The following is a 15,039-nucleotide window of genomic DNA, read 5'->3' on the forward strand; positions in this document are numbered from 1 at the left end:
TATCCACACATTAGCCGTGGAAAACCTCGCCCTGTGAGGATGGCAGGTATTAGAGAGGGGCCAGGGGGGGTGAATGGGGTGTGCCACTGACCCTAATCGGCTCGTTAGCGTCGCGGGTACATGTAAGAGGCTAATCGACGAAGAAGAATCATGCGGCGGGTAATGAGGGATAATGACACATGAGAGAGTGTACCTCAATGTCTCAATTAGCGATTGGGTGTATAGGTAGTGGTCAAGAGATAATGGTCGGACTGACTATATATATACATCGAGGACGTATAGATGCAGGTGTGCACGTCATGTGACATGTATGCGACGTCACGAAACGCGTATTACGTCATGGGTACGGGACTGAATGTGTATCTCGAGCAGGGTTGCGGAATAGGGTCACCCATTACATTCCAATTGGAAATTTCTTTCATTTCAATAAACCGCTACCCGAGAAACGTCATCATGACGTTGGTAGACAGACTGAAACCGAAACAGATCGGAAGGGGAGAGCTGGGTTTCACGTATGGGCACTTGTTCGCTGCCTCCTATTGAAAGAAAAGTAGGACGGAAGGTCGCGTCCCTTTCAGGGATCATCGTAATCCCCTCAAGACCGTGGTTTTCGGGCGCGACCTTGTTCGCCCCATAGCTTCGAGCATATAGTTCAACTCTACCAAACCGGTGGCGCTGTCGAACACTATGACGTGATTCGTTTACAAACAGGGAGAGGTCCACTCCTCGGAATGAAAGGGTATGGTAAGTTCCTACTCCTGGAATGGATTGGCAACCTCATTCCATTGCTTTAATTGCATCATAAAAGAAAAGGGAAAATAAGAGGGGAAAAGAAAAGGGAGAAAAGGGAAAGGGAATTCTGTGCAGGTGCGGTGCGTGTGCAAAAGGGCGCGAGGGCAGAGACGAGCGGGTCGAGACGGAAACTATACCACCGGCGCACCCACAGACCATTCCATTCCAATTCCATTCCTGCGAAAAAAAATAACCTAATTCCATTCCCATTCCATTCCTAGGACAGTTTCCGCCATTCCATTCAAATTCCATTCCGGGCTCTGATAAATCTGTAATGATTCCGGAATCCTCTCCAACCCCGGAGTGGCAACCCTGATCTCGAGTGAGTGCTCTGTATTTCAGATGGATTACAGCTAGAGTTCTGATCTTAAAGAGACCGTAAAGATCTTGCAGAACAGCATGTCGTGACTGACAACTCAAAATACGTGCTCATTTCAAGATAAAAAAAAAAAAGGATTACCCTAATTTCGAAGTTAATTAATGAATTTTAGGTAATTAGTTGTCTAGTAAGTTATACATACTCTTTCCGACAGAATGTCTTCGTGGCCGTGTAACGTACCTGCGAAAACTGCATTTATGCTGCGCTCATTGCTCTTTTATTTTTAAAAAAATCTGTATTGAATACAAGCAAAACGCTGTATATCCATGACGAAAAAACACGGCTCTTCGGACGACAAGAAAAACGCGCGCGAACAAGGTCTTGTGAAGTGCGTACGTTCCTGTCCGCCTGTTCGTTTGTGTTTTTCTTGACGTTCCTATATAGTCTCATGTTTTTTCGTTATAAACCTTTTCCAGCCGCTCGCTTCCTTTTGAACCAAGAACATACATATAGTTCACCGAAAAATTGACGAATCACTTTCAAAACATTGGCGGATGGGTGTTCTCTTGTTTCAGTAGTGAGTTTTAGGGCATTGTATGCAATCGCATTTGCGTACGTAAGGGATAGTGCAGGTAGTTCTGCGCACGCGCATAACATAAAGAGAGCTTCGCGCAGTGCGCAGAACCACCACGCTATCACTTACGTACGCAAAGGCGATTGCCCTAGTCACAAAAGTCGAACAAATAGTATTCCTACTAAAGCAAGAATACAGCAAGGTTTGCTGTTCAAGCTCTGTGTTCGTTTTCTTTTCTTTATTTCTTATTCTCTCTTTTCGTTGATGTATTTTCCCAGTCTACAAGTGTCGGAGTACATAAGCAGACCCGACCCCATCGAGACTAACGTCTCCATATTTTTTTTCCTATCTAATCTAATCTAGTGACGGGAAGAGAATGAGGAAAATGACAGTTTTAGAAAAAGAAGAAGCTTCCTCCCCTATTTTCTGTGCTTTTAAGCACTATAGTACAGAAAATATGTTCTTCATGCCTGCGACGTTGCATTGCGGCTTCCCACACAAGCCGCCAAACGGTCGAAGATTCAGGGCTGCCTGCACTGGACAGTGAAGTTCACAATGACCAAACAATAGCTCATATCCAACTGTCTATGTTATGGAGTTTGTTGACGTAGACCGTAAAGAATATCGCGTCACGATCATAGTACCATACGCTCCGAGGCACACACTATTTGTCCATTCTCTTCCAACGAATGGATGTCAACAGAGCAAGAAAGTGTAGCCCAAACCATCAGAGCATGAAATCTAGAGAGATTGGAACGAAAAAGATAATTTAAAAAATAGAAAGCGAGAGAGCAGTAAAGAAAAAAAAGATATAAATGTTGTGAGTGTACGTACGTAAACGTAAAGTGATGAATACTCTGCGTAGGCAGCCACAATTGTATACCACTTTAGTAATAAAAAAGAAGAAGAAGAAGGAAGGGCATGGACATAGGCTGACAAAACGGCACGACAGGAGTAACACATGACGACATACAAGTGGCTTCATGAAATCATGTAATGGCGTTTGTTCGTATATGACACTAAGATAATTCTGAACCTGTCACTTAGGTCACTTTAGCCATATAGTGCTGTTCGAGACGAAATCAAATGACAAATCGCTAAGTAATAACGAGCTGAATTTATGGAATTTCCTCGTCCAGTATCGTGTCTTTGCGGCTTCGCGCGACTTCTTTTAACTAAGGGTAAGCATCACGCTGCTGCATGCTGCAAAACACATAATGAAGAATGGCACACTAAAGCACATAAGGGTGGTTTAATTGACTCTCGTACTCGTATGCGTTAAAGGTGTCCATTAGGTGTACTCTTAATTTGATAGAGGCCCCTGTCAGACGGGCGCACTTACGGCCTTAACGGTTACGGCCGTAAGTGCGTACTGCCATTAACTTCTTGACAGACGGTCAGCAATACGGCCTTTGTGACAAAACTGAGATCGAAGGGCAACGGCGTTCCAACTGCCCAAGCTTCATCACCAAGCGCCATAAGCAGGATTTCGCACATTTAATTCATTTCGAAATAAAATGTTCTGTCATCTGCTTTTTTTTTTTCGCGTTCTTCTGATGCATTTTTGCACTTTGCTTCGGTTTTGATCTCGTCTGCTCAGGTGTTCAGTTCGTAGAGGAAAAATATCCAAAGCGCTTCAAAGCAAATGTAGCTTGCTGTTGTATTTTCAAAATTTTTAGAGCACCAACCAAACGTTGTTTCCGTGTACTCTCGGTGAGAAAAAAAAAAAAAAAAAACGTGACTTCACTACATTACATTCAGCGTTCGCAGATGTGTTTATGGATGGACATCATCGGCAAAATGTCTTCACCAATACCATCTGGCAGCTTCCCAGAGCTTAAGGCCGTATCTAACTTACGGCAATTTCTTAATCCCGTAACCCTAAAGGCCGTATATGTACCCGTCTGACAGTTATAGTTTGCTCCCAAACAAATTGCGTAAATGGGACCCCGGAAATGTTTTACTCGACGCATTATAATAGGACTTCCTCGTGTCAAACTGCTATAGCTGTTTATGTAAAACTGTTGTGAGTCCTGTTCTGTTTGCTTGGCGATGTCCACGTCCAAACTCTCGTCAAGCTGCCCCCAATGCAATTCGAGGCATGCGTTATTCTCTTCAGTTCGGTTAATGCTTTTTCGATGTGAGTTGCTCCCGGGGACTTCCGGTACTGCAACCATTACCCTGTTAATAACCCTTAGCGAAAAGCCGTATTGACGAACAAAAATGACGGTGCCCTGCAAGTTGCACTGTAGCAATGTCACGTGTCGTATGGCAATACACAAAATGAGGACGCATCGTCAAACCCAACTAATTCAATTAGCTGTCGCAGCCGCGCATGTAAAACTCTATGCTCAAAAAAACGTACCGAGACTTTTCCTTTGACTGTAATCTACCCGAATATATGTAGAGAAGTCGAGACAACGTTGACGTTTATTAAAATAAAATAAAAAGCTTCATCAATGAATTCTACTCGAATTATTGTTCTCACTTAATCGAAATCAACACCCCTTACCTTCACTGCTGAACTCCATGGTCCCGAAATAATCCTCGAGAGCGATTAGAAAATCCGCCGACAAATTCTTCTTCTTCCTCTTGTTTCGAAGAAGAAGCTCGGCGAAAAACAAAGGAGCTCAGAGCGAAAAGAGGATGTACCGTTTGCAGCGCCCGTTGGAGGAAGACCACCGGGGTCCGAACACCGGTTCATCGCTGTAGCACCGCAGCCAATCCATGGCCGCTCTCTCCTTGTTTTTGTCTTTCGAGCAGAAAAGATCCTACGAGTTTTTTTTCTCACACACACAAAGAGACGAAGGACTCTCACGGGGAAATGAGGGACAGAGGATGCCACCGAAAAAGCAAGCACGGAACACGACAAACGAGTACACGCATGTGTCAAGAAACTTAGAAGCGCTCCCTGGCAGCCATCGCGTTCAATCACGGCATCGGCGGCGGCTTCGGCGGCGCTGCGGTCGTTTCTATTCGGTGTCGACCAGCAGTGAGAGTAGAGACAACGGGCGCGATGTTTTGAACAGTGGTGGCCATCTGTGCGGGGGAGGATTAGCGTCGGACTCGGCAGCGAAGGGCAGGCTAGGGACTTTGAAATTCGAATGCCGCAGGTGTATTGGCCGTGGCACGCGACACGATGCTTCACCTGGTTCATCAATGCACTTTATACGCGTAAACGTTTGCGTGTCACGAGCTAGAATACAGATATGTGCTCTTTAAGCTTCGGGGACATAAACATAATGAAAATCTGATGGAGGTCTCAGACTCCGGACTGTACATGGACGATGATCAACGAAGTGAAAGTGAAACCAGGAATGTTGGCTACCTCCACTTGTCACTGCGCTGGTATGTGGTCGGGAGTCGTAACGATGAGGGACAGGTAGCCCCACGTGTGAACAAGCTCTTGGAAGCTCAGTTTTCTGAGCGTCTGACTGTATTTTTCAGAATTTGTGGCGGTATTTTTAGTTACGAATTCCAAATGCACCACACCTTGGGTATCTTGACTGTGAGCATGACGTTGCCTTCTGATGTAATGATGAGCGTGAACAGCTCAACGTCGCACAGTACTGATATCTACACATTCAATCTCATACACAGCCTTCAATTTTCGATGAATGACATTCGTGAATGCATTTCGTGCAGTTAGAAACGCTATCACTGCAAGCTGCTTCAGACGTACTGACAATCGATCTGTTAGATGCTACCATAATCGTTTTCCCTAGCGACAGAGGTCTGAAACTCAGTGAAACCCAGTTTGCGTCAGTGAAGCGGGAAAGTCTAATGAGTAGAATGCATGACAGGTAGTCCTCCTAATATATGTAAAGAATAAAAACAAAAACCGGGAGGGACTACTTTTCAGCTCGCCCTCGTTCATAATATTTTGTTTTTGCTAAATTACATCGAGGTATTCTTGTTACGCTGTGCCAAAATGCATCATGAATGTTTGGTGCATTTGTTTTTCACGCTCGTTGATATCATGTAGTAATATATTTAACTTTCAGTAACCTGCAGTAATCAATGAATATAGGCGAAGTCAGTCCATGTTATGACTGGAAACATAAGGAAACTATATTCGCGGTAACAGTTAGTAGACGGATTGTGTACTACCATTCGTTGTCAAGTGCTCAATAGCTGTTTCAAGTACTGCAGAAATTACTCCCCAGATTACTTTGCAGGATGGAAACGATATGCAGTTCCCAACGAAACAACGGCATGTAGGCGGGGAGGGATCCTACAACTTGGCAGTGCACGCTCACATACTTGAAATTATCTGGCGATATCGGCACAACATATAAAGCTAGCCTATAGAACTAGTGTAACTTTGTCACCTACTGGAACCCACCAAACACAGCACAACGCTACTTCAATACAATACGATATTCAATACAATATAAAACTGGTCGTCTTAGTGGCCAAAGAATGTCAAAATTGAACGTGCTAAACGTATAAACAAGTGCAAGGCCAGCGCGTGCATTCATCATCTTCACGGAATCAGCTGCGCTGGAAAGCCCGAAGTGAAATTGACCGCAATCTCTTTATAAAGAGACGCGATGCACTTCCGGCGTGGGTGCCACGTGATTGGGAGTACCGCGTGTCGGAAATGACGTCACACAAGCGCGTGGCACCGTCAGGAATCGATCTGAGTGTTCCGGCGCCGGCGAGTTTCGTTTTTGTTGTGCAATTCCTGAGGAGCGGAAGTAGAAAAGGAGACACTCTTTTTGAGCGAGCGTGCGAGACGATTTTTTTTTTTTTCACTGGCAGAGAGGGAGGGTCGCCGTTTGATGTCTTGAGGTGAAGCCCTCTCTTGTTTTTGAGAGAAACAAAAGACATGGTAACGAGGTTGTGTATTGAGGTGCTGCGGGCGGTTTGGTTGCGGCTGCTGGGTCAGGAAATTTAGCAAACATCACAGTGTGATTCCAGCTTCAATAACGATAATTTCTGTAATTTTATTTTAATAAAGTGGCAATTGAGATGTAAATGCAAGAGCGAGTATGAGAGAGCTTACAGCAGCACATACACAATCTAAAAAACACACAACTTCACCGCATAGCACGCTCTGCGCCAACCATTGCCACGAATGATACGGTTATCGCTTCTGAATGGAAGACAGAAGTGGGGGGGGGGGCGTACGCCTTTTTGTGACAGTTTGTATACCTGATAATTGGTTAAAAAGGCGTATGCCTTCGAATCAGAAGCGATAACCCTATCATTCGTGACAATAGTTGGCGCAGAGCGTGCTATGCGGCGAAGTTCTGTTTTTAGTGTGCAGGGAGCTTCAAGGGACGTTCCTTTTGTGTTATTATCAAGGTAACGACACCTTTCGTGCCGAGACAAGAAAGTTGTGCGCTTTCGTGCCCCTTTACCATCTCATTAAAGACATCTTGGTTCGAAAAATTCACAAAGCAGAGCCAGTGGTAGCTATATACACTCTAAAATATGAACTTCACCGCATAGCATGCTCTGCGCCAACCATTGCCACGAATGATAGGGTTATCGCTTTTTGTGTCAATTATCATATATCCAAATTGACACAAAAAGGCGTACGCCTCCCTCTCTCCTCGAATAAGAAGCGATAACCCTATCATTCTTGGCAATGGTTGGCGCAGATGCGTGCGTGTAGGAAAACTCGTTTTTTTTTTTTTCAATTTGTTTCCCTGAAACCGTGCCTTATAGTTTCGCAAGTACATTACTTTCGTTTGCATGCTAAAAATAAACCCAAGTATCGTGTAAAGACCGTAAATTAAACCACTGAAAAGTACTTCGAGCTCAAGTCAGATTCTCGGGTCGGAAATGCCCCCTGGTGGGAAAGCTAAATAGGACAGGATTAGAATACATGTTAGGATTCCCGTTTGAGGTGTCTCCATTTTGCAAGTGATCAAAAAGTGAATGAAGCAAGGAAAGTGTCCAAGGTCCATACCGAAAATATAGCATCATCCGGCACTAGATATCACTAAAATCTATCAGCCACGACATATTTCACGCATATTGAACAATTCCTCGTTGTGCTATACACCTTTATAAAAAAGCATGGGTAATACCCTCACCCTGAAGGGTATATCGGCGCGCGGGGGGTGACTTTTCTTTTGACGCCATCAGTTGTGCTTCAAATGCTTACTGAATGTGACGCTACCTAAAGACGAGTATTTTTCTGCTGACGCGGGAAACGTATCGGCCCGCAGTATACAGGGTGGGTGCAGATAAAGTAGCCCCACATTTATGCACGTAAGGCGTTTCCTGCTTACCGTATGAACTTCCGGTGGCGCGGGATGACGCATTTATCCGGTATACAAACGCACAAAAAATCGTAGTAACCAAACTGCACGTAACAAAAAAAGTTATCAAGCAAACGTTGCTCTCCGTGCATCCGATTTTCCACCGCAGAAGTCAATATGGCGGTCGCGACACAGTTGAGTCTAGCTACCGCTAGGCGTACCAGATCTCGTTTAGTTTCTGTGTAGGCGGCACCCCCAGCGGTAGGGCGGTGCAACTGTGGTACACTGCAATGTCCCATTGGAAATAAACGGAGCGAAGTTCACGTTGATAACGATTTTACTGCGCAGAGTTTGGTTACCACGATTTTTTTTCTCGATTTGTACCGCATAAATGCACCGTCCTGCGCCGCCGTAAGTTCGTACGGTATGCAGGAAACGGGCTATGTGCGAAAATGTGGGGCTACTTTATCTGCACCCACCCTGTACATAACCGTTGATGTACGCATAAGGTTTCCCTTCCTGTGCCGTTGAAACGGCCATCCGGCTCCTTCACTCAACCAGGCTGGGGTTGTGGAGCAGCTAGATCAATTCGGTGACCGCGCAGAACCGACCCTCAATTGAAGTTTCCCTGTCAACCAAGAAGCATTCGTCATCGGCCTGTGCTTCGAGGCGTCCGCGATGGCTCTGCCTGAGACGACTATATCTCGCGCGGCGTCCACGCAAATTTAGCATCGCCTCCCCCCAGCCCGCTTGCTGCAGCTTTCCCCGAAATAACGGATGGCATTCAGTCGTCCCCCATTGCCTCCTCAGGGTGACGAACAGGTTGAGAATATCATCGTTTTTGCTCTTGTGTCCGCACGGAGCTTTTGGGCGTGATGTGTCACTTCATTTATGTAGCTACGTCGTTGGGCTGGTTGAGTTACAAACAGGAAATGGGATAAAAACGGAACGTGTACTGGAAGCGCTAGGTGATGGAAAGGATGTCAGCTGTATGACAGCAGCCAACGGCACCTTGATACAGAAAGTCTCTTTCTCCTGGTGGTGCTGGTGGTGGTGCTAATGAAAAGGCAGGAGGCTCGCCGTTGTCGGCCTCACAGAGGTGGGCAACGTTACGACTAACGCTCTGGGGCAATGTGCGTCCTGGGCCGACTTCTAAGGGAACTGTGGGACTGTGCCGACATATGTCCGAGTACTTGTTTACTACCCCAGACAGCATAGCCGGCACCGGGATTCGAACCCGGGTACGATATATACAGCATGCTAACCATTCAGCTACGCGATCTGGTGGCTTTTTCTCCTCTCATTCCTTCGGCACGCGGACGTCTGCTTAAGCCAATCGCCGCAGACAATTTCAAACACAGGCTTTATTTCTTTTCTTTTTTTGATTCCGTGTCAGCACCGCGAAGCAACTGTGGCTACGAGCGGCGAACAGCAGGAAGGAGTGGGGGACAGGGGGGTTAGTATGCGTCCTGGGCCGACTTCAGGGGTAACTGTGCCGACATTCGTCTGGAAAGTTTTCGGAAAACCCAGGGAAAACCTCAGAGAGCACAGCCGGCGGTAGGATTCGAACCCACCACCTCCCAGTCTTCGGCACGACCTTGGCTACCACCAACGACGCAACTTGCCTTAACCCTCTCGGCCATGCCGCTGGTCCACATGCTTTATGTGTGTAGCACTGGTTGCCCATGCGACTGCTGTCGGCTCATCTCCATATCTACCAGCGTTGCAAAGGGAAAAGCCGCATACACAATCCAAATCTAATCCAATCCAAAAAAGTAAGCAAAGCCTGATCGCTTGTGACGTAGGCCCGTGACGTAGTTATTAAGTGTCCGCCCATCACGACCGTGCTTTCGGCGGTTGTAACTACGCAGACGAGCTGCTAGCAGCCGCCTGGGAAGCCACTGGTAGCCAAGGAAACCCACCGTTTGGAATAGTCTGCCGCGATTGACTGAAGCAGACGACATACCGATTCCCGACTCTGTATCGCTGCGGTCACGTGATTTTAGTGCATCGTACGGCTATCGCCTCTGCGTATAGGTGAGGGATAGCGTGGTGGATCTGCGCAATGCGCGAAGAACTCTATGTTTTGTGCGTGCGTAGAACCACCAACGCTATCCCTGACGTACGCAAAGGCGACAGCGTACGATGCACTAATAAAACTCACTATTTGCTCCATTTTGTTAAACGAACACAAGAACATACGTATACACTTAATAGTTATTGCCTTCTGCCAAACACATTCTTTTTCCTTATACGTGGCGTTTTTTTTTCTTTGTTTTTTACCCTTTACATAATTTTTATAATAAAACAAGGAGAGCTACTTAGATGCGGCTTTCACAGGTTGGAAAGCGTATGTAACTAATGGAAGACTAAATACCTAAAATTAATTAATGAATTTATTAATTAATATGTTTTCGGGGAAATGCGAGATAGCAGAATTGGAGCCAGTCATTATTTAGACCCACCCTCTTTTTCAAACGAGTACGTACCTTAATAATAATAATAATAATAATAATAATAATACCTTTATTAATGTGCCCAAAAAGAGCCAAAGCCTTGGTATTGGCGCACGTAGACAATGCAGTACTTACAAATACATACAGATATATATACATACATATACAGATTAGGCAGAACATAAAATGCTAAGGACATATCGAGGAACAGGAACATAACAGGAAGATATTCATATTGATACATACAGTACAGACTTACAGATATACAGTACATAGCACGAAAAGGGTAAAAAAATAACAAACAACAAACATAATAACAAAATAATAATAATAATAATAACTTTATTCGACTGGTTTTACACATTGAAAGAAAAAAAAAAACACTGAGATATAAATAGCCGAATTTCAACATTCAAAGTGAGCCCAAAACGAGAACTATACGCACTGCTCGAGCGCAGAAACGACATGACCTCCGCCTTATCTGGTCATCACATATTACTCCAATCAGCTCCACCGCTTCAAAACACGTGACTCTCCGACGCGAACGTGCGCTGCTGCTCTTGCGCTCGAGAAATGCGTGTTTTCGGTTTCGGCTCAGTTGCATAGCAAAATATAGCGATTTATATCTCAAATTGTTGTCTTTTTTTTTTAAATTCCGTGTTAGCGCCCCGACGCAACTGTGGCTTTGAGCGGCGTACAGATGTGGATAGATGGATGTTGCACATGCCTGTCTGATGCTGCCTCCAGATTGCCAAAAAAATGCCAGCATTCCCAATATATAACCAATACTGGAAAATGCCAATACGCCCAATGATGAGCCAATATTGGCAGAACCTTGGGAATACCCGGCCAGTATGCCCAAGGACGCGCCAATATTGACTGAATCTTGGGAATACTGGTCCAATATTGGACCGGTATTCCCAACGTGCAGCCAATATTGGGTCAAGATTCTGTGCTGCTTGGGGAGACGACAGCTCAGGAACGAGTGGGGGTAATCTCAAAGTGCTGATCATTTCCGGATATTTAAAAAAAAATAGGGTAGTGTTAAATAATGACTGGCTCCAACTCTGCTATCCCACATTTCCCCCCGAAAACATCCAATTAATAGGTTCATTAATGCATTTTTCGTAATTAGTCGTCCAGTAGTTACATGCGCTTTGCGACAAGATGTCCGCCTGGACGCCATAATCCACCTGTGAGAAGGTAGCTCTCATAGTTTTTATTATAAAAATTCTGCAAAGGATTAAAAAAAAAAAGCCCCGCATATATTTTTTTTTCTTCTGCGAGAATTATATCTTAAATGCCGACGTCATTAAGGGCGTGAACGCTAGCTCCATTTTTCGATAATGACATCAGTCGGCTAACGTTCTAGAAAAAAAAAAAAAGGCCATTCCAAGTTCCTTTCTCGTTCCAAAGAATGACGTAAGAGACAGAAGAACAGCGGAATTAGGGATTTTCATTTTAAAGTACTCGGTCTGAAAGAACTGGGTCTAAAGTACTAAGTCTGAATGAAGATGGTTATGGAGCAAATGGCCGAAAAGGAAAGCTTATAAAGCAAAGTGCATTCAATTTACTCGGGGCCCATAGCTGTAAGCATGAGTATGGGACACAAAATAGAGAGAGAGAGATTTCAAATGCACAAAGTTCCTTGTTTCCGGAGTGATAAATGAACGTTAAATACAGCGAGAGATAGAATTATGCGAAAAGAACCTGCAGGTTCCCTCACGATGGGTAAGAAATGAAGAAAAGAAAAATCTGTAAAGTGGAAACTTGTAACGATTTGATATCTTTCGTCGCGCGGGTCGATTAAAATTTCAAAGTGGTTTCTCTTCCTCGCCTTCCAAAAGGAACAGCACGGAAGACGTCGAGATAGAGAAGTAGATTTGGGGACTTCTAAAATATAGCGAGGAAAAGAAACAGTCTGGTCACCACTTATTTTTTGTCTCTTGCTCAAAAAAAAAAAAAAATAGAATTTAATCATCACCCAGCCTGATACCAACCTGTGTCGCAAGCTAGGTGGTTCTTCGGCTCGGCCGCACGATATTCAGGCTGATTCGATTTCCGCATTTAAATCCTGCGATATTCTCTTCTCGAAGTATAGCTGGAGTAACCAGGAGAGCCTTAAATTATATTCGGCATACGTTCGCGTGCTGTAATGAAAAAGAAGATTTTCAATGCCATTGAGCGATCCTGTTCGCTTATTCATAATGCGAGGAAATAAGATATATACAGTGCGTCTTTGTTAAATCCCCGGGCTAAATAATTCGCGAACAGGTGCACCAATCGAAGAACTTTCTTTTTTACAAGTATCTGTCCGATACCGCCTACAGGCTACGCACCGTGTGAATGACTGGGAGGCGCGCATAATTTAAATAAAAATTCAAACGAGTTTCGTGAAAAACATAAATTCTAGCAAGGCGCCGTCGGCATTAAAATGGGTACCACCCATTTTGGGACCTTCAGTGGACACCTTTTCGATAAAAATCTGCCACCGAAGCGGGTCATTTGTTACAGTAATTAATTGGTTTCGGTTTACATACTTTTGTCCCGGCTGGTCGCGGTGAAGAGCAAAAGGACGCTCTTCCACTCCCTTATCCACCAATGAATTACGTGTTCTTGAGCTTACTTCGCAACGGGGAGTGCAGAAGAAAAAGTAACAGTGTCATACAGGCTTCGCCAGTCCACCACCCTGCGTATCTGAGTGATATGCGCCCTTTCTCTGTTATGATCGCACGGCCGAAACACAGTTTATCGCATATTACCTTGATATCGCATGCTTTCCACTAAGACAGCACTGGCACAAACTTTTTCTTCAGAACTCCCCGTTGCGAAGTAAGCTCAAGAACACGGAATTCATTGGTGGATAAGGGAGTGGAAGAGCGTGCTTTTGCGCTTCACCGCTACCAGCCGCGGCAAAAATATGTAAACCGAAACCAATTAATTATCGCAACAAATGACCCGCTTGGGTGGCACATTTTTATCGAAAATGTGTCCACTGAAGGTCCCAAAAGGGGTAGTACCCATTTTAATGCCGACGGCGCCCTGATTTAGAAGTTATGTTTTTCACGAAACTCATTTGAATTTTTATTTAAATAATGAGCGCCTGCCACTCATTCACACGGTGCGCATCTTGTAGGCGGTATTGGACAGATACTTGTAAAAAAGAAAGTTCTTCGATTGGTCGCGAATTATTTAGCCCGGGGATTTAGCTGAGACACCCTGTATATATATATATATATATATATATATATATATATGTAAACAGAATACAAGAATATGAGAGACATCGAATAGTTAGGACAAAACAGAAGCTTAATTTGGTCTGACACGGAATTATAACGGACTGCTTCAACACCCTGGCCGATCAGATAATATCAAATGAGTAAGTAGCGTTTGTGGAGCAGTTTTTAATGCGTTATTTATTTAATTTTCTGCTAATCTAGCGAGAGCCGTGTGACGAACGATATAAAGTGTGACATGTTTCCTTTTTAAAGCCCTGATCCTCCAATGCAATCGGGAAGCCCGAAAGGTATAGTCAAGAAACGTTACACGTGAAGCAACACGATAGATAATGAATGATAGAACAAATAAGCGATTGTCAGCCCAACACTCTCAAGACAGAGGGAGTCCCCTGCGCTCTTGCTCTTAAAATAGAAAGCAAAAAGAACAGAACTTCACCGCGCACTCTATAGACAGGGCTTCCCCGCATAGCACGCTCCTATAGCCAACCATCATCCCAAATGACAACATCCTCTCCCTTGATTTGATGAAAACGTGGAGTGTACGCCATTTTTGCGGCAATTATGACCTGCATAATGCCACAGAAATGGCGTACGCCCCCTGTTTTCAGCAAATCAGGGGAAAGAACGATTTCACTCGGGACGATGATTGGCTAAGAGCGTGGTATGCGGTGAAGTTCATTTTTAAGAGTGCATAACACACACCCCTCTCCGATCATCATCCTGAATGACATCGATTCTCTCCCCTCGATTTGCTGAAAACGAGAGGCGTACGCCTTTTTGCGACACTTATGCAGTCATGATAATTGTCACAAAAGGCGTACGCCTGCGCTCAGTTCCACCAGGTGTTAGGAGTGATACACTATCAGAACAGAACTTCACCGCATAGCACGTTATCCGCCAACCATTGCCACGAATGATAGGGTTATCGCTTTGATTCGAGGAGAGACGGGGGGGGGGGGGCGTACGCCTTTTTTGTGGCAATTTGGTATATATGGTAATTGCCACAAAAAGGCGTACGCCCCTCTCTCTCTCTCTTCAAATCAGAAGCGATAACCCTAACATTCGTGGCAGTGGTTAGCGCGCAACGTACTATGCGGTGAAGTTCTGTTTTTAGAGTGTAACGCTATCACCCTGCGCGATGGCTACACTCTTAAAAATGAACAGCGTAAGTGTCACAAAAAAGGCGTACGCCTCCAGGTTTCAACAAATCAGGGCAGATAACGATATCATTCGAGATTACGGTTGGCTAGGAGCGTGCTATGCGGTGAAGTTCATTTCTAAGAGTGTAGCCCTCAGCGTGTTATGCAGTGAAATTCTGCTTTAAGAGTGAAGAACACGTTAATCATGATACAGCACCGAACAAGCTGGAGCTTCATCCACCTGTCCAGCAGACCGATGGACTTGCCACTGTCTAATGAAGGCCACCGGTCGCATTGACTGG

At 44.8% G+C, this 15,039-nt stretch overlaps 1 long non-coding RNA gene across 1 annotated transcript in view; it reads left to right on the forward strand.

The window, feature by feature from the left end:
- LOC135399190 (uncharacterized) overlaps window positions 1-15,039 on the forward strand; it is a 51,099-nt gene that overhangs the window by 9,948 nt on the left and 26,112 nt on the right. The window lies entirely within an intron of this gene.

The sequence above is a fragment of the Ornithodoros turicata genome, chromosome 6, assembly GCF_037126465.1.
Source record: "Ornithodoros turicata isolate Travis chromosome 6, ASM3712646v1, whole genome shotgun sequence".
In the NCBI taxonomy this organism is placed as follows: domain Eukaryota; kingdom Metazoa; phylum Arthropoda; class Arachnida; order Ixodida; family Argasidae; genus Ornithodoros; species Ornithodoros turicata.